This window comes from Aptenodytes patagonicus, chromosome 19, assembly GCF_965638725.1.
Source record: "Aptenodytes patagonicus chromosome 19, bAptPat1.pri.cur, whole genome shotgun sequence".
Classification (NCBI taxonomy): domain Eukaryota; kingdom Metazoa; phylum Chordata; class Aves; order Sphenisciformes; family Spheniscidae; genus Aptenodytes; species Aptenodytes patagonicus.
In genome coordinates, this window is record NC_134967.1 from 3117504 (window position 1) to 3136413 (window position 18910).

Consider the following 18910-nt stretch of genomic DNA (forward strand, 5'->3'; position numbering starts at 1 on the left):
CATGGCCCTCAATGTTCAATAGCAGATGCCCAGGAAGAGAATTTAAGAATAGAGTAATAGTAAAGTGATACTTCATTGGTATGCTCTCCCAGCTTTCACGTGTCTAGAGTTCAGGAACTTTTGAAGATATTTAATAGCTTTTGCTAAGACTCTCCTCCATGAGTTCTCAAAGTCCTTTTTAAATCCATGTAAACCTGAAAGATTTGCATCATTTTCTTCCTGCAGATTTTCAGTGAAAAACACAACCTCCTATTCTGATACAAAGGGTATCAATGAGTAGCCCAAGGTCTGTCCCTTAATTTTCTTACAGTTTAAGATGTCAAGAACTAACGGAAGCTTGCAGGAGGGGGAAAAATGCCTCAGATTACAGAACCTGGTGGAAGCCTGAGTATAAGTACACACGTGCACTTACCATCAGGTTCCTGAAGGGTCCTACATGGCTGCTACTGCCAGCTGGATCCTCCACTTGGTCTAAACAAGAAAGATACAGGAATGAAACACAGGGAAAGTGAAATGGAAACAATGACGAAAGAATAAATGAAGGGCAGAACTTAATATACGTGTATGTGCATTTAAAAGAATTGCAAAAGAAAGATGCAAAAGAAAATGAATGAAAGAAACAGATGGAAAGTAGCTACTTGTCTATAGTGACAAAGATCAAAGAGGAATGCATCAATTTGTCTTGCAACTTAATTTTTAAATACGGTTCCTTCCTTTCTCTCCCCTTTCCTTCACTTATGTTGTAGATAGGTCAGCACAAGCATTATCTGCCTTACGCCTTTACAATACCTGTATAACATTTAGCACAAACATTGCAATAGGCGCAGGAAATCTCATGCCACTGCCAATGTCCAGAAACTTATGCTGTAGTCCCACTTATTCCAGAGGAGTTCAGATGACAACAGAGTAAGAATTTAAGAGAGAGAAGTAATCTTTATTTGCCCATACTTCATTTTATTGATCAAACCAAGACATCTCAAAACAACCTATAGTTATCTGTGCTCATACTTTTGCTGTTAACCAAAATACTAATGGAACTGTAAAACCACCGAGTTACTTCTCGTGGGATGGGATAGGCATACTCAGATGCCAGGAGGGAAGAAGTTAAACACAGTCTTTCCATACACTTGGAGCTGCATTCTATAATTAAATATTGCTAAATTGTACAAGATGCTATTATCTTCAATAACCTTTAAGCGCAGCACCAAACGTTCACAGTTAAGATCATAAAGTAAGAAGGACACTCACATCTGATCTCAAACACTGTTTTGATCACCTACAAGAAATACGGAAGATAGACATTCGCCTTCTCAAAAATCTTGGGCTAATAAGGGAAAAGAAATACTGGTATGAGTTTCCGGTATTCCTTTGAAATTTATAGTCAACAACTAACTGCAGTCCAGTATCATATCTACTCCATACCCCATCCACGCTGTTGCTTAAAAGTACCACAGATACCTGTCCAAATCTCAAGTCTCCTGGAAAACAGTGGAGAAGCTACATCAGAGACCCCCTGAAAAGTATTCTTAAAGCACAGTTGAGTGTAGCCACCTTGAAAGGGTAAGGCTGAAGGGAAAAGGACAAATTTGCACGTTATACTCACAAACAGTGATCACCACAGTTACATGATGCGAATTACAGTGTAATAATATAAACTCGCTAGTCAAATGCCTTTGGGACTGGTTCAGATTAGTGAAAGTTTGCATCAACCCCACGCAGCAGTTGCTACTATTCTATAAATCAACTTTTGATTTTTTTTTTCCTCCTATTGAAAAAAAATCAGTATTTTGGCATTGGAGAGAATGAAATTAAGATTAAGTGTATATACAAGCTAAAAAAGTCCTTACAGAAAATTCAGCAGAAGACAACTGCATAACCATTTCCACATTATTCTGATTAATGACTTCTAAAATACTGATGCAACTTAATTTTTAATTTGAGAAACAGTTTGCTGTGCACCAGAATTCCTGTTTCTTTATCCAGAATACTAGGAGATGTTATGCTTTTCAAAGTAAATTCCTTAAACTTTCAGGCATCTGCAAATATCTGACTAGTTGTTTGTTCTGGAAGACAGGCTAGAAAAAATGAATGCCTTTTACACACAAAAAAGTCCTATCTAAAATAACAGCATAAATCGCTCCAGAAAATTAAATCCAAGTTGTGTTAGCTGGAAGAGCATGAAAATATGCAGAAACATGTTGCAGTGACTTCTCAGAATCTTGTCCAACTGTGAATGTCACAGCATATAAATGTTAAAGACCTTACAAGAAATGGAATTGATTAAACAGTAAAGTAACTAAGCACCAGAAAAAAAAAGGTATTGAATTCAAAATGCCCATTATGAAGGTGTGAATACTAAGGCTGTTTTTAACACATTTTCCTCTGTTAGCATTTAAGTGTCTTCATTTAGCTTTTTTTTTTTTTATTCTACCATTAGCCACCATTCATTACATAGTGAAATCACATTTACAAAACCTTTCCTTATTATCTACCAGCACCTGCTCAGACAGCAAAGCCAAATCACAAACCACTTGGCTAAATAAAGAGCAACATACCTGTGTGTTAAGAGCTGCTTACAGTCACTGAGAACAGCTAAGAACTCTTAACATTTAGGGAAAGCTGGTAGGTACAACATGCCTCATATATATATAAATATATGTGTATGAGGATTATTCATATAATCATGGAGATTACAGAAATTTGCTGAAAACATGACCTTGAACCCACATGGTTCTGAAAATATTTTATTTAAAGATCTAAGCCAACAGCCACATTTCAAAGCATATACTACAGCTCCATTGGATAGTTACTCATTTTTGAAGAGGGGCCGCATGTTAAGCACTGCAGACTTACACCTCCATCATATTACTGTGCCAAAGAACATTTGACTCACAGCACCCACCATCTCATAGCCTATGGTAATTAAACCATTTTTAAATTGCTGTCCAACGTTTTAAGCGATCTAGGATAGGTGAGGTTATTCCACTACGTTGTTCAAAATGTCACACTGCAAGTTATTGGAGAAAAAGGAAGCGAAAGTAAAAATAGTAGGGATAAGTCACAAAGCTAGTAAATATTAGGCTAGGAATAGAAAAGATGACAACCTTGAAAGAAAAACGATTCTGCTTTATTAAAACAAAGTTACTTAAATATTATGACATCAACTTCCAATATTTCTTACATAATATTACTGTTAATACAACAATATACCAAAGTTCCTTTTAACTACTTGTATTTAAATATTGCTTTGAAACTTGATTAGAGCAAGCTTAGCTGAAAAACTCTGAAGTGTACTTCTGAACGCACACATACATTATTACCTGGGGAGGGAACGTCTTTTGAACTCAAAAGCTTCCAACTTAAAATGAAACAAAACATGAAACCACTGCCTACCAAATGCTTTGGGGAAAAGTGCTCTTGTACTGGCAAGAAAAATGACTGCAGAACCAATAGGATGCCTCCCAAGACCCCAAGGCGCAGATATTCAAGTGTTGCCACAGAACAGCTTTGGTGGTAGATTTTTTTTTTTCCACAGACTGAATTGGTATGAGTCAAGCCAGAAAAAGTTTTTATTTTTATTTTATTGTTAGTGTAAGATATGCTACTAGGAGCATTTCCCAGTTTGGCTATAGAGATGCATCCCACTTGTCGGTGTGCACGCACACATAAAACCCTTTCTAACAACCTCTGACAAAATTCTTCCCCTAAGTAGGAAGGTACCTATCTCTCCGATTCAGAAATACAGACTAAGTATGACAACATTAACCGACTTCCCCATTTTCAAGATTAAATCTTTCTAAAACTGAACATTAAAAAAAAAAGATGTAAAAAGGATGCAAAAGCAGCACATTTTCATTCGTATCCCAGCAATTCTAAGGGTGAAATTCAAGTCATACAAGGCACAGCTCAGTTTTTGAAACAAACATTTAATTAAAGGCGATGTCAATTAAATCCGAACGGCTACATACACAGTATCATTAGGAGGCCTATTTCAACAATGTTGTCAAGTATGTATGAGAACGTGCAGAAAAAGACAACATTTAAATGCCTTTATTACCCTGTTTTCCTCAATCCATCATTATTATAAATAACTGGTGGGGCATTTTTCTTGCAATACCATTACAAAGTTATCAGTTACAACTAGTTTATGTAGGCATAATTTTAGGTACGGTTAAGCAAATGAAACACTAAAATTGACACGATCTGTTTCCCAGTGTACAAAAATTATCACAAAATGATTTTAACTTCTGACTCCTGAGAACCATGAGAATAATTTAGAGCTACAGAAGATCTTAGTTCTGTATTGTCAATCTGCCCAAACCTAGTATGTCAAATAACATTAAAGGTGGAGATGCATAATGCATATAGCTATATACTTTGGAAAAAACTGGAAAAATCTTGGAAATTATCTATAGCCAAAGTCCCACCCCTGTACTACAAAACTGGACATTCAGCCTATGTTGGCCTCACCATTCTCTGCTGGATTGCTTCCTCCCACAGCTGGAGGCTCATATTATCTGTCAGGCCTTGTGCTTAGCACAAACCCGCCACTGTTCTTACGACAAAGACTCAGCAGGGCACTGCACTTGAACTGCTTGCGATCCCCGCGTAAGTGAAATGCCAGGGGCTGACCACCCTTGTCTTAGTTCAGCTCTCCACGTCCTTTCATCGCAAGCTGGTAGGAGAGGCAAAAGTAGTGCACGCACACAATCTGTCCTGCAACAGGTTCACATGTGTTAAGTGATACTGAAGGTCTCCAGGAGGGATCTTTCAAAAGCAAAAGCTATAGAAGCAAGGTCTCTGAAGAGAAACTGCATGCCCCATTGTTCTAGATAATGTATTTTCCCTCGCTACAACTCGAAACGCGATGGCCAGTACTACTACTGCTGTTTGAAGACCACAAACAGCAGCAGAGATAAACGGCTGCTTGACATCAAGAATAAAAGCAAATTCAGTGAGCAAAGGTTCTTCCGTGATTTTTCCAGCAGAACTTGCATCTCCTCTTGCTTAAAAAGACACTTTCAAGCTTACACAGTAGAAGCAGGAGAAAGAGGAACAGAGTAAGCATGGAAGACAAACTTCACAGTAATTCTATTAATATCAAACTGCCTGTTGTATAAACATATTGCTACACATTAACCATCACTTCACATACAAATAGTAGCCTTTTAATCACTGCATTTTCCAACCAGATTATAAATGTTGCAATGGAGTCTTGCCTTGGGAAGATATTTCAATATACCTGAAGACAGATACACATACACCTAACTGTCTACGTGTATTAAAATATGTTTGTACCAAGCATTAAATATCCATTTTGCAGAAAAGAAATAGAGCAATGCATTTACAGAGACTGTTAACATGACATTTGCATAACAGATGAACTTGTTGCCATGGAAAGTGTAAGAAAATTCTGAGCTGAGCTATTTAAAACACCAATTTCTGCAAATGTTTGGCAAAGTCTCCACTTTAATGATACCACTGAAGATCACGTTACTATATATCTCACCACAAGCTTCTTAAATTATATAATAATCAGTAGAAGAAATGTTAGCATGGCATCATAGGGTATGCCATGCCAACATAAAGAAATGATGCAACAGTTCGCAAGAAGCAAAAGGGAATATATTGCCATTATATGGAGTTCTTCATGAGCCCAGAAAAGCTTAGCTGAAGCTATTCACAAAATTCAGATAAACAAATAAAAAACATTTAGGCTGAAAAGTCCTACAAGTGGTAAGCCTATCTTAAGTGTGTGGTATTACACCAGTCCACAAAAATTGAAATAGGAATCACCTCCAGTATTCTTCATACACTTCATGTTTTGTAAATTAAATTATGTACCATCACCCTCTGTAACAGAAAGAGGGGCAAAAAGTAGTTTATATTACCTGTTCGCAACAGTATGCCATCCACATTTGCAGCATCTCATCCAAATCCTTAATATGTTATGCCTTCTGACTAACCTGAGTATAAATCATTGGAAGTCTTAAGTTTATAGACTATAAAACTTACTCATCCGTAATGACTTTAGTACAGAATGTCACCTAACAATTACAAAGTATGGCAAACAAACATCCACAAGGTTTAGTTCTATGCAATTTCAATCCACACAAGAGCTGTGATGAAACAATTAAGTGTAAATAATTAAATACAGAGCTTTTATCTTAGCAAGATTTAAAAATGTTATTTCTGCCCCATGCCAATATTTCTAAAACTAAAATAGCAGATAGAGTACACAAATATGCAATCAGACTTGCTCTAGAACTTCTCAATCACTCAATGTAGTTGTGTATTTCTATCTCCTACTCTCCCTAATAACACAACCTCCCACTATTCACTACAAATTCCTAGCAAGTTATTTGATAGCTAACCACAGCTACCATTGACACAGCCAACCCATTACAGAAAATATGATAAACATTCTTCTCTGCAGTTGTATTCCATTAGCTTTTATTTTGCTAAGTATTAAAACAAAAGAAGCAGCAAAAGAAATGACAGCTGGCATACAGATTTTCCAGAAATAACTGGTGTTCTCTATATTTAGCCAGTTTTTATGTACAATTCAGTTAAAAATAGGGCATCCAAATTTTGTATTTAAGTACAGAGAATTAGTCAATATTTAAATCTCTGCTTTAATGAATATGAGCTTTTACTTGAATCCAGAAAATGTCGCTTCTACATTCACTGTAGCTCTCCCTGAAATGTTTTTCTGACCCTGAAATGAAGCTACACTCAGATAATTAAGAAATAACGTGCATTTTGACAGCATCATTTGCAAGATAATGCAAATGAAAGACCTCACGTGACTACTTGTACCACAAAGTTTAAAATAATCGGTGTAAGATCAGTCTGCCTTTATCTGTAATAAATAACCCAAATATTTGTCATGGCCCTATTTGGATCACTAAACATTTGAGAGGGTTAGATCAAAATATCTGGGTTTTTTAGCTAAGTTATCTTTAAAGGTAACTACTTAGGACTTTACCTTCCATTTTATTCTGCTCTTTGACAAACTGGGTATGTTCAAATTCAGTAGTGGTCATACCAATAAGTGACAATTAACAAAAGAAAAGGAAAAAAGAAAAAAAAAAAAAAAAAAAAAGGACTGCTGAGTCCACATGCAGACCCAAAAGCTAATGCCCTTCATACACTGCTGATAAAGGTGGTGTTCGGCTATCAAGAGCAATTTTGCTCCACCACGCCAAACAGAACTCTCGAAAGGTTAGTGAAAAGCTGCAGTTGCATGGAAGACCAAAAATGCACAGTTTATCTAAACGTTTGTCCAGACATGGGCTATGGCTTTACTTGGAGAATGCAGCTGTACAGGGGCTACAATTCCCAGGAAACAGGCCTGCCTTTGTATCTAACCGGAGCGCTGGGATTACTGTAACAGGAGTCTCCAACGCTGAGGAAACAAGAGCAAAGCCTCTCACAGATGTAGGATCCGGACAGTGCTGCTGCCACCAGATTAAGTCTCCCATGGATAAAATTAAACCCCTCAGAATTGCTACAAGGTCACGCTCAACATTTTTTATTTACATCCACTCAAATTTGTCCTCTTCTAGTCATTTTTACCCAAGTGAATCCTTTTGTTTACCATACCTACAACATGCCATTTGTCAGAAATTTTTCTCCAACAAAACAGTAAAGTATTTTCAGTAAAACCACCCCCTTCTGTTTTACAATGTATTTCATCCCCCTCCTTGGCACACATTTCCAGTTTTCTTTCCTTTAACCTTCTTATTCTCTTATTTTTCTTCAGTACACTTGCAGAGGTAATCTTTAGTTTGGGGGATTCAATAGGGGAAAAAACAAACCAAAACAAAAAAGCACTCATTCTTGTTGATGAAAATCTTTTCTTAGTGTTATCAGCAGCAATCCAATAGATTTGCAATAGATTCATATCGTGCATTTCAAAAAGGGAAAATTACTTTGGAAAACATTCAGTAGTGTTTCCCATAGCACACTCCCTTATTGCCCTCCTTTTACCAGCACACTCCAAAGTGCGAGGGTATCCGTTTTGGCATGCAATGCAAGCTTGCCTTAAACAATATTTCTTTTTTCTGTACAGTTTTAAAGGCTATTATTTACTGCAAGCATAGCATTATTAATTTCCCTGAGCATTTTGCTCAGACACTAAGAACAGAGATGTAAAAACAATGTATGTCAAATGACATGCACTCGTATTTGTACAAGGTGAAGAAAACAACACAATTAACAACTTAAGAAGAGATGACAAAAATGGCATTACCAACTACCTGCTATAGTAAGTATGTAGTGTGTTTCCATTAGTCCCCATTAAAAATATTATAGCATTTTATGAACTGGGCTTCCAACCTAACAAGGAACATCTTTAATTATTAATAAGCAGCTACTGTCATGACAGATTTGCAGGCATGAAAACTTTGCTTCTCTGCATCTGTTAAATTTGGAAAGACTCACTCCTTCCAACTTCAGAGTGACAATCCAAGGTCATATGGCAAAATATCACTGCACGTCCTTTCTAATATATAAAAGTAGATAAAGGAGGAGGGTAAACATTATGTAAACTCATTTTAATGTACAATGTAGTCCCCTAATCATTTTTATCTGCGGAGAAATTGTGAAAGATTTGTTTAACTTTCTCTGTGAAACCAACTGCTTCATTCATTTCAGCTGCAGCCCATTGATATTTTCTCAGAGAAATGCTTTTCAGTCTTCTCTGATAACAGAAGATATACTGAATTATCTTTCCAAAGGAACTCTAACTGTAATGCTCCAGTTGCCCAATCAGTGCATTTCTCAAGATGTAGAAGAGAGCGCTACAGGACAACAGCAATAGTTGGTGCTCATGTTAACAGAACCGACAACAGAAGTTACTAAATTCATAGGTTGCCCAAACCAGACAACAGCAAACTGGTATCTGCTTAATTTATGAAATCGCAAGAAAGGTCAGTAGGCTTATAAAGTCCCTACAGGGAATGGCAACTTCCTCCATTTTTCAAGTAAAGTGAAAACAAATCCCAGTCAGAGCACAAATGTATTTGTCTTCTGCTCAGTTAACTGCTACCTTCAAGATTAACCTGTTTAGATCAAATTAGACTTTGAAGTTGTAGAAGTTTTTTGCACACATCTTTTCATAAACATAAAATGTCAACTAAAACAGAATACAAAAATAAAACATCACTGAAAAGTAACGCGGACATTTTCATTTGCAGGCAAGGAACCAGAAAAAACATAGCTCTGGGATATGAGTGGAGAGACTGGAGGCTGACACTTAACAGTTAAGGATTTGGTAGCTATGAGCGAAGTTTCAGCACAAAGTCCACTTTGCTTTTGCAATCCCTGACAAGGGTCCGTAAGATCCAAACCACTGGACTCTTTGCTTTTTACCTGCAACTTGAAATAGAACACTTTGCAGGAAAGTCAATTTTTTACTCAACTCACTGAAACTTAGTATGACCTACTCCTCGGTAAAAGCCCCAAACAACTCCACTATCTGGCAGCAGTATCTCACACATTTCCTTTTAACAGTGCAACTCTGTGGCAAAGGTGTGTATTTTAACATTCTGATACAAACTTACTGCTAAAGAGAGGTCAGCTCTCATTGCAGTTGAGCTGCTTTACACCAGAGCTTACTATCTAGACGCCTAGTTTTCGATTTTACTGGCAGCAATGTAAGAAAGCTTGCATTGGACTTGGCTGGGAATAATGGTGATGCATGAGAAAAATTACCAAAATTTACATGAATCAAGTCACTTTCAGAAACGCTAGGTCTTTCCCATGCAACAATCAAATTGTTTCTTACGGACTGCCAAATAAAACAAGATTCATATCTGACTAGACTCAAATGAGGCATCTGGCTCTCAATGCAAGTTAGAATAGATGTATAGCCAACTACCCACTTCCACAGCATTTTGCTGTAATAATAATCAAGATGATAGATTTTCAGCTATTATAATACTCTCACTAGAGTAACTTTATGTCAATCATCACATTAATAATACTGCCTCTTTGAAGTTCTAAAGCATTAAATCACAGTCTATCAAACGCTCTTGCAGAACTCTGATAGAAAGCGTGACAACAAAATTAACTCTTAACAGCAACCCTGGTAAGCTCGTAAGTGCTTCTGAAAGTTTCATCCTAAATAACTTACATGCACTGGTGATCCAAATAAATATTGTGCTTGCTTAATCCAGGGGAAAAAGTGTATAAAAGGTAAGTAAATATTTGCTAGTGAATATCTGATGGTCAGACATTATCTAATTTCTTAGCTACAAATGTTGAAATACCAGTGAGTCTTATTTCAATAACCGTTAAACCCAAGTAAAAACATAGACTGCTATAACATTTCCTTGAGGAACTTGACACAGCAAGTGTAGGCCAGTGACAATTCTTCAGAACAAAGTCATTCCTGTCAACCTGTGTAAGGCTCTTGGCAGGAATAACAAAATACATTTGAAGGTTTAACAGATTAAAAAAAAAAAAAAATACACTCTGGTCTGACAACCAGACGGAAACAGTGTTTTCCCTTTTTGTTCATTTAGAAAATGTACTAAATAAGTGGAATGTAAAATTACATTGGTATTTTGCAGTTTCATAATCCAGCAACATGAGAATCTTCAGAGAGACTTTACAAGCACAAATTACCTAACAAAGGAAATCTCACTAAAGAAAAGAGCTTTCAGCCACACACACACACACACACACCAATGGCGTCTGCATCCCTTCCCATAAATAAACCAGCTATCAAAACTTTGTATGCACACACTCAAAGTTAAGTTAAACATGCTTGTTGATCACTGCATAATAAATTACACAGGGCATCTGTAGATAGGCCCTCAGTGTAAGATGTTCCCTGTAAACAATTCAAGTAAAATAAATGGTCGATGCAAAATTATGGTAAATTGTAATAAAAACAAGCACTGAAGAAGTTTAGTACCATTAATGGTACAGAATCAATATGAATAATATTGTTCAAATGGTTTTGAAAAGATGAAGCATAAAAAGAAAACATCTAGAGAAAGACAGTAAAAATGATTAAGAGGTACGGAAGATTCTCATTACAAGGAGAACTTAGAGCCTTCACTAAATTAAGACATGATTCAAGCTAGAGGTAAATAAAATAAGAATAGACTGAAAGTCAATCATTGACTTTACCTTGTATCCACCATAAAAGCCAGAGTCTCCAATTATAAAACAAAAAATTAAGTAGGAGATTGCACAGGAGGGTAAGGAAACCATAGAAAGAGCCACAGTGCCTGGTAAACCCTTGACTTCACGTGAGGTAACACAAAGGAATTCAAGAAAGCATTATTCATGTGAATAAAAGTCATCCAGATTTAAGTGAGACAGCAAACCCAAACACTTTAATATAGGTAAGGCAGTCAGTAACTCATTGAGTTTGCTCTCTTGTATGCTATAAGCAACAGGACAATTCTAAATCACAAAATAGGTCACTTCAGGGAATAAAAAAGAAAAGCACTTTTTTCACTCTGGAAAATGGTGTCTATTCTCCTATTCTGCAGGAATTCATCCCCTTCCTATTTTGGAACATAACCTCCAAATCTATTTATCTCAAAGCTCTTCCCTAAAACAGCAATCACCAAATTTTCTACGCAGAAGCATTTAGACACCTCTGTGATTCAGAAGAGAACATTCCAAGAAAGTTTTGGAAAATCCTAATACAATAGAATATTTCTGCGAGGAAAGTCGTATTTCAATAGAAACTTAGTAACTTTTAACTTATTTTCAGGAAAATTAAAAAAGTATTTTCCTAAGAAAGGAGGAGAATAATTGCAAAACACATTGGCTTAATTAAAAAAAAAAAAAAAAAAGCACAGTGGAAACCAAGCTTCTTTTCTTCCAGGTCACTCATTGTTTCAAAGCTAACCCTGATGAATAGAAAAAAATTGATTAATACTGGAAAGCTGTCTGGCGCCTTATTTCACTTCCCACTGTAAGTTATGTAACTGATGACAGCATTAGCAAATTTACTAGCAAATGCTGCAACTGTGGTCTAGATGTACTTTATTAACTTGGAAAAAATAGTATAAGGAAGTGTGGCTGAAAAAGCAAAAGTATAAAGAAAAATATGGAACACTTCAGAATTTGAATAACCAAATAACCCAAGAAAAATATTTTTATTATGTTAGATAAATATATACATTTGCTCTAACCAAAAATAAATTAGTAGCTAGAAACATGCCAACTTGTTACAATCATGAAGGACATATTGTTATTTTAAGTGAAGGACAAAAAAACACAGAGATAAAGTAACAGGGAGAGCATGCAAGGTGCTTGTAGTACTTGTTTTAACAAAGATCTGATAACCAGCACTGAGACCTTACACTGCATTCCTGACCACCTTCAAGCCCTTTGCTAAATCCTTCTTATAAGTTCTGCTTTCTTAGTGGCATCACCAGTCAGATGCTTGCGTAGACAAAGCTGGGGGCCCCCCGTACTACAAACATCAGGATGTCTGATCCCCCTTCCAGTACAAATACATACCATGATACGCTGATAACAGTGACAGTCCCACACTGCCAAGAGAGCACACGGACAGCACCTGTGGATTTCCATTACCAGCTGCACATGTGGAAACTTTTAAAGGGAGTGTATACACAATAGTACATCTGAGGCTTCTGAAGAAGAAACAAACCTTACAGCCTTCCCTAACCTTATAATTACAGCACATAAGTAAACAAGTTTCCCAGTGTTCACATAAATATGATACAACCTGACTAAAGCAAAAACACTGATGTTTTTTAATAACTTGGGAAATATCCGAATGTGCTATGGCCTCGTATTTCCAAAAGTTTATACTTAGAAATATGGAGTTTAAGGGGTCAATACATGCAATTTAGTGCTGAATTTTTTTTTTTTTTTTTATAAATACAGATAATCTTTTTTTTTTACCTCTGAAATGAAGGCTTATCTTCTCCTATTCTTAAACCCGTAGGCAGGAGCAAGGCTGGAATGAATCACACCAATTTCACTCTGCTGTTCGGGAAAGCTCAGAGCAGCAGCTATCATAGGAACTGGGGGCGTTGCTGTAGAAGTGAAGATGGGAATTTAAAGTAATACGAGTCTCCTATTCAAAGGGCCCCATTTATGAGGGATAAAAGAAAATTCGGAAGACCTCAAATATATTAGATATTCACCAGATAGAAGCCGCCATGAAAGATACAGTTCCCTTGACATCCCAAATGCAGCTTTTTAACTGGAGTTATATAGTTCTTCTCACAAATCAGTGTGATTCTCGGAAATTAAAGTACATTTCATTTTAAGGTTTTGTTCCAGATGATCTTGTTGACCTTCTCCTTCCTCCCTTGTCTTTTCCTAGTCATTGGCTAGGAACTCAGGGCTTCAAAATTTCCTATCTGTTTTTCATTAAATCTATTGGAAATAGAGCTTAGATAAGAATACCATTTCATGTTATCCTTGCTACAAATGTACAACTTGCAGAACTTTAACATCCTTCTATAAGCCACATTCCAATTAATACACAAACATTTTTCTCACAAGTTCTTTTCTGTTTGCAAATAAACTTTTAAACTTATTCCCAGTACAAGTCTAACTGATAAATTAATGTAACTTAAAAACCAGACAATCAGGGCATCATTTGGCTACGATTTCCACTCGTGATGACATCCAGACGGCAATCCAAGGCCTACCTTTTGTAAACAGGACGCATATTTATGTGACTCTCAAGTACAGCTAATTATTTGGAATTAAGTGAAAATGCCTATGAAAGTATTAACACAAAAAACTGCAAGGATTTCTACTATCACAGAATTTAACCTGCTTATTTCATCTTTACATTTCCCTTTTCTGCAGCAGCAATTTGAAACTGTTTCAGCAATAATCACGCTTACAGACAAAAAAAAACCAATGTAACTTTTATTATGACAGCATTTATTTAGAATCTGTGAAGCAGAAGCCTTAAGTTGCACTTTGCATTCAGACTGATATAAACCAAGGCATAATAACTATTTATTACAGATGATAATTGATTCATAATTCACCCACCTTAATCTCACACTATCTCAGGGACAGTATTATTTACTAAGAGTTACCCTATAGTTCATGCTCTCCCTGAAATCTGATAAGAACTATGGGAAATAGCAACATTATGATAGCAGTGGAGCCATTTAAGGTAGTAAAGTTTCAAAAGATTTATTAGCAATGGTTTGAGACTTTAAAACTGTACTACAATAAATAATCACCACAGGCTGTCCAAGATATAGGTGAACCCGATTCAGGTGTTTTGCCTGCACTACAATAGGAGACTATTTTAAGAGGTGACACAACCGGGTTTTTTAAGAAGGCATTTGGTTTCATGACAGACTCCCACTCAAGTTGCCTTATGCAGCATGTGCTTTTGGTAAAATGAAATTACAGACTTTTCCCCCTCCTCTTGACAGCCTGACTTTGTACCGACAGAAGATATGAAAGAGGCACATGCAGTATTCATTCCAGACAATAGTACAAATTATGCCACCGGGGTCTGTTGCCTAGATAAAGTGCTAAGTGGAACACGGCTAAGACACAAATACAACTGAACAGCACAGCATGGAACCACTACCAGAGAGATATAAATAAGCACAGGAGAAGTAAAACGTTGCCCTCTTCTCACCCCCCAAAAAAGGGTTTTTTAAAAGGTATTATTCACAAGCATGTAGCAGAGCAAACTTTTATCCTGTATAACAGCAGGATAATCTTTCTTCCTCCAAGAACAGATTTTTGATCTGCCACATAATCCATGACAGAAACTGCCCAGATTATTTCAGCATTGTTTGATTACACTTTGGAGCCTACTTAGCACCTTAAAGCAGATTATAGCCCGATAAAACCACTGGATATTTTTATGTATGACCATCTTTTTTTTTTTTAATACTTTTATTTAGTTAGTGTAAAGTTACTTTTGAAGAGAAGACTGAGTCTGAAGCCAGCGACTCCAAAAGTGTTCTTCTTGAAGGAAACACTCATCTTCAATATTACTGCTTACTACTACTACTACATATTACTACTGTCATACATAAAGGAAGAAATGCCCTGATGAGAGGAAAAAGATGTCCACATTACTCCTCTAATGGACACATGAATTCAATTGTAAAGTGAAAGCCAGGCTGTTCTCTTTTTTTCCTTAGAAAGGGAATTAATGAAAAATCTTGTGCTAATGCATTTGATTTGAACAAATTTTCCTATAAGCTTGGCAGGCAGGACAGGAGCATATTAACTACAACTTGGGAGAAGTAGATGATAAACACTTAATAAATAAATGAAATTTCAGAAAATGCAAAAGCAACAAAAAAATGTATTAGATCATTTTTCTGCTAGTTGTTGACCATGCACCGGCAGCTGCTGGCTCTTAAGCATGTAGTAATCATGTCAACGATAACAGGGGTTGGCTCTGATAAAAATCTTTGATGCTACCCAAGTTCACCAAGTTGTTTTCTTTTTTGGGGGTTGTATTCCCCCCCCATACCCTTTTATCCTACTAAATTTCTTTCTAGATCTTAAATGCACTCATCACCTTAGCAACAACATGCAATGTTTCAAGGCATAAAAATAAATTGGTAAGAACTGCCTCTTTTCCTCAAGGACTCCTAAGCTGTTGTGCATGGTAGAAGAAAGATGTACTCACACTCCAGCTATGAAAACCTATGACCAAGCCAGGCAGTAACTATTGAACATTAACATCTGGGAGATGTAAAGTATTTTGAATGCAGACTACAAGAACAAAAATATGCAACACACTGAACTGCTGAAGAAGCTGTGCAAGTAAAGAGCAAGCGAGTTTTGAGAAACACGACTGAGGCATAGTCAAGATCCCACCCTCTGCAAACATGTTAAGAGAAGACTGGTACATAGAGGAGAATGCCAGGTGCCATCCTAAATATGCTCTAAAGGAGATTATGAACCTTGTGTCAGTAATCGCTTGCAAATAAAGGTCAGATCAAGGTCAAGGAAAACAGTTCAATCTGTACTTTGCGTCCACCCTAGACTTGGTCAGCTGCTGATTCTTAAATGCCATCTCAACTTTACAAATTTAGTAAGGCCTACCTCTTATGGTAAGACAGTCTGAATTGACAGCGTGTGAGGATTTAATCAGTAACAGAGTATTCCTACTGCAATATGGAAAGTTTTACAATAATGAAAGCCTTGATTGATTGGGCAAAACACATCGCATTTTCAATACCTGTGAAATGGTCACCTTTTCTGATATAATCAGAGTTCATTAAATAAATTGCAGACAAAGACTATTTGTCAAATGATAGATATCTTAACTGTCCAAGGGACAAGGCCTAAGATGCATTAAAAATTCAAGAGGATATTTGTTTTACTGAATACAGAATAATTATGAGCTATTCAATAACTGCATGTTTTGAATAACTAAATTATAATACACTCCTCAAATAATGTCTTATCTAGTCATTTCTAAGGTATTAAACTGTCAGTTTACTTTTCTGGAAAATGTGTTTCTGAAGGACACACTCATTCACAGTTGTTTAAACTTGGCAGTTCTTACTCAGTTCTATTTTCTCCTCAATGTGTAAGATGACAACGTGCAACACAGGCCAAAATAAAGTTTATAAAAAAAAAAGAATTAATCTGTTTAGACAGCTAATAAATTCAAATTTCACAACCCTCCGGAGGAGCTACTCTCTAGCAAGTTTCTTAAATTGGTATTTAATCTAAAAGATTACCTTGTACTGACTCCCAATTTTTCACATGCATAAAGTTAAGTCACAAAAATCTTTCTCCTCCCACCTCCCTTTTATCATAGTTAGAATTATTTAAAGAAAAAAATTACTTTTTAACCCTGCTCATCACAATTTCCTTTATTTTCCCATAAAACCTCAACCCCAGGGCCAAGAAACTTCCATATCCAAGAGATATAGCTGAATCTGCAAAAGAAGGGATGAGTAGAAACCATTTTGGAATCCTAACTGCAGCTACTGCTATCGAATCAGCAGAAAAATATTACATTTCTTATAAGAAAATTGCTGTGAATTGCAAATATTAGCAGATGTTACTACAAATACCAAAATAACTGAGAGTAAATGTAGAGGAGTAAAAATAATTCCAATGGAACCTACTAAAAACAGAACTATACAATTTCAAAATATGCACGTATTAGAAAAGAATAAAGCACATACTACAAATTGCCTTATCTTTTACAGCATGGATGCTGAAACTTTAATCATAACAATTCAAAGCAACTAAATACTAAGAATTTGGTCTTTTTGCTTCATGATACAAGAGTATAATTCCATAGATGAATTATTCTTGGTTATTCTCAAATGCTTCATCTATATTGTGTTCAGGGTTGTTTTTTGTTGGGGTGGGGTGGGGTGTTGTTCTTTTGTTTGTTGGGGGTTTTTTTTAATATTTGTGAGCCTTGGTAAGGAGCTTATGTTTATAAAATGGGGGAAAAGACCTATTGTTCCCAATTATGACAGTCTGAAATCTGTAAAACCTGTAACAGTAAAACTTCTAACCTACAAAATAGCACAAAACCAAAACCCAGGAACCAACAAATTAGTTTACTGATATTTTTATCTAAAACTTGATGAATGCAAATAAAACTTCTATGCCATGAAAAATTACCTTAGAAATTATTCTGTCTGGCTTTTCTGATTTATAATCAAATTCTTTCAAGTTGTTTTTCTAGCCTTTCAGGTAAGTCACAGGCACACAAATTCTATTTGCTAAGATAATGCACATTTAGGAAAAAGCATAATATGGCCTCTAATTTACCAAGCGTTACTTATATACGTGCTAAATATGCTTTTCATTACAGGCAGCAAAATAAAAATCAGTGCTTGAATTTCAGTTTGTATTAGCTTAACCTACGAACTACTGTTCAAAAGAATAACCAATCGTGTTGCAGCACTTCTTTCTCCCAGCCCCCTCCCCAATCTCTAAAATAAAAAAAACTTATATAATAACTGTTCTCCTAAATATCTGAGCTTGTTCCCAATGTGAGTTCCACAGTCAACTGTGCTACAAGTAAGATCAGGCCCTACATTTTAAGTTTAAAAAATTTACAATGATGCCATTTAAAATATTATCTCCTTTCCTTCTTTGGTTCATTTGTAACCTTCGGAGAATTCCAAAATATACGTATTCACCCACAAGAGGAATCGATACCCTTGTGCTACAACTGTAGATACGTCCTTTTTATATTTACTCCCTGTAAGTGATAGCTTCTATTGCGATTTTGGCCTAAAACGGTAGTCAAAATGTCAGTTATATAAGGCCACGCGTGGAGGCACATGCACTCTTAAAAATATTGCTACTGAATTAATCATGGAAAAAATAATGGATGTCTGATCTGACATACATATTTACATAAAGACTACTGCGTATACCCCCCCGAAATTCTTCTCTCATCCTCCCTCCTCTGCCAAAGTCAGCCAAAAGTAGTCATTCACGCTGCCTGCAAAATTTCATAACCAACGAGATCGCCAGCGCCCTAAAAATAACAAGAAATTAAAAGCCACAGACAATAACAAAGCCTTAATTTTTCATTTGCACCAGCGCTCGACTATTTTAGTAAAAAATAATCCTTGCGCCTAACAGAAACCCATTCCTCGGCGACACTTCACTTGTTAACGCTGCCTGCAAATAATTTTAGCAGCAGCCCCACCCGCACAAAAAGTTCACGGTTTTAGGAAGGCTGACACCACCTCGCGTGCCGTTGCGCAGAGGGCATTCCCATACTCACGGCAAGCCCCGGAGAGCCCCCCAAACGCCGCGGCGCTGCCCAGCTCTGGACGGAGACATTTTCCCTCCCCGCGTAGCGCCCGGCTGCCGAAATCAGACCCGCGCCTCTCACGCCGGCCCGGCCAACTTTTCCAGCCGGGCCGGGAGACACCACAACTTCCACGTTCCGACTCGCGGCTCCCCCCACCCCACC

The 18910-nt window shown here is 36.7% G+C and overlaps 1 protein-coding gene and 1 long non-coding RNA gene across 4 annotated transcripts in view; both read right to left on the bottom strand.

Annotated features, from left to right (window-relative positions):
- PRDM2 (PR/SET domain 2) overlaps positions 1-18910 on the bottom strand; it is a 74256-nt gene that overhangs the window by 27076 nt on the left and 28270 nt on the right. The gene's annotated exons all lie outside the window — the stretch shown is intronic.
- Positions 408-18767, bottom strand: LOC143168906 (uncharacterized). The gene is made up of 2 exons (XR_012996802.1): positions 18719-18767; positions 408-471 (listed from the first exon to the last, which is right to left on the bottom strand). It is a non-coding gene; the product is annotated as an uncharacterized LOC143168906 (long non-coding RNA).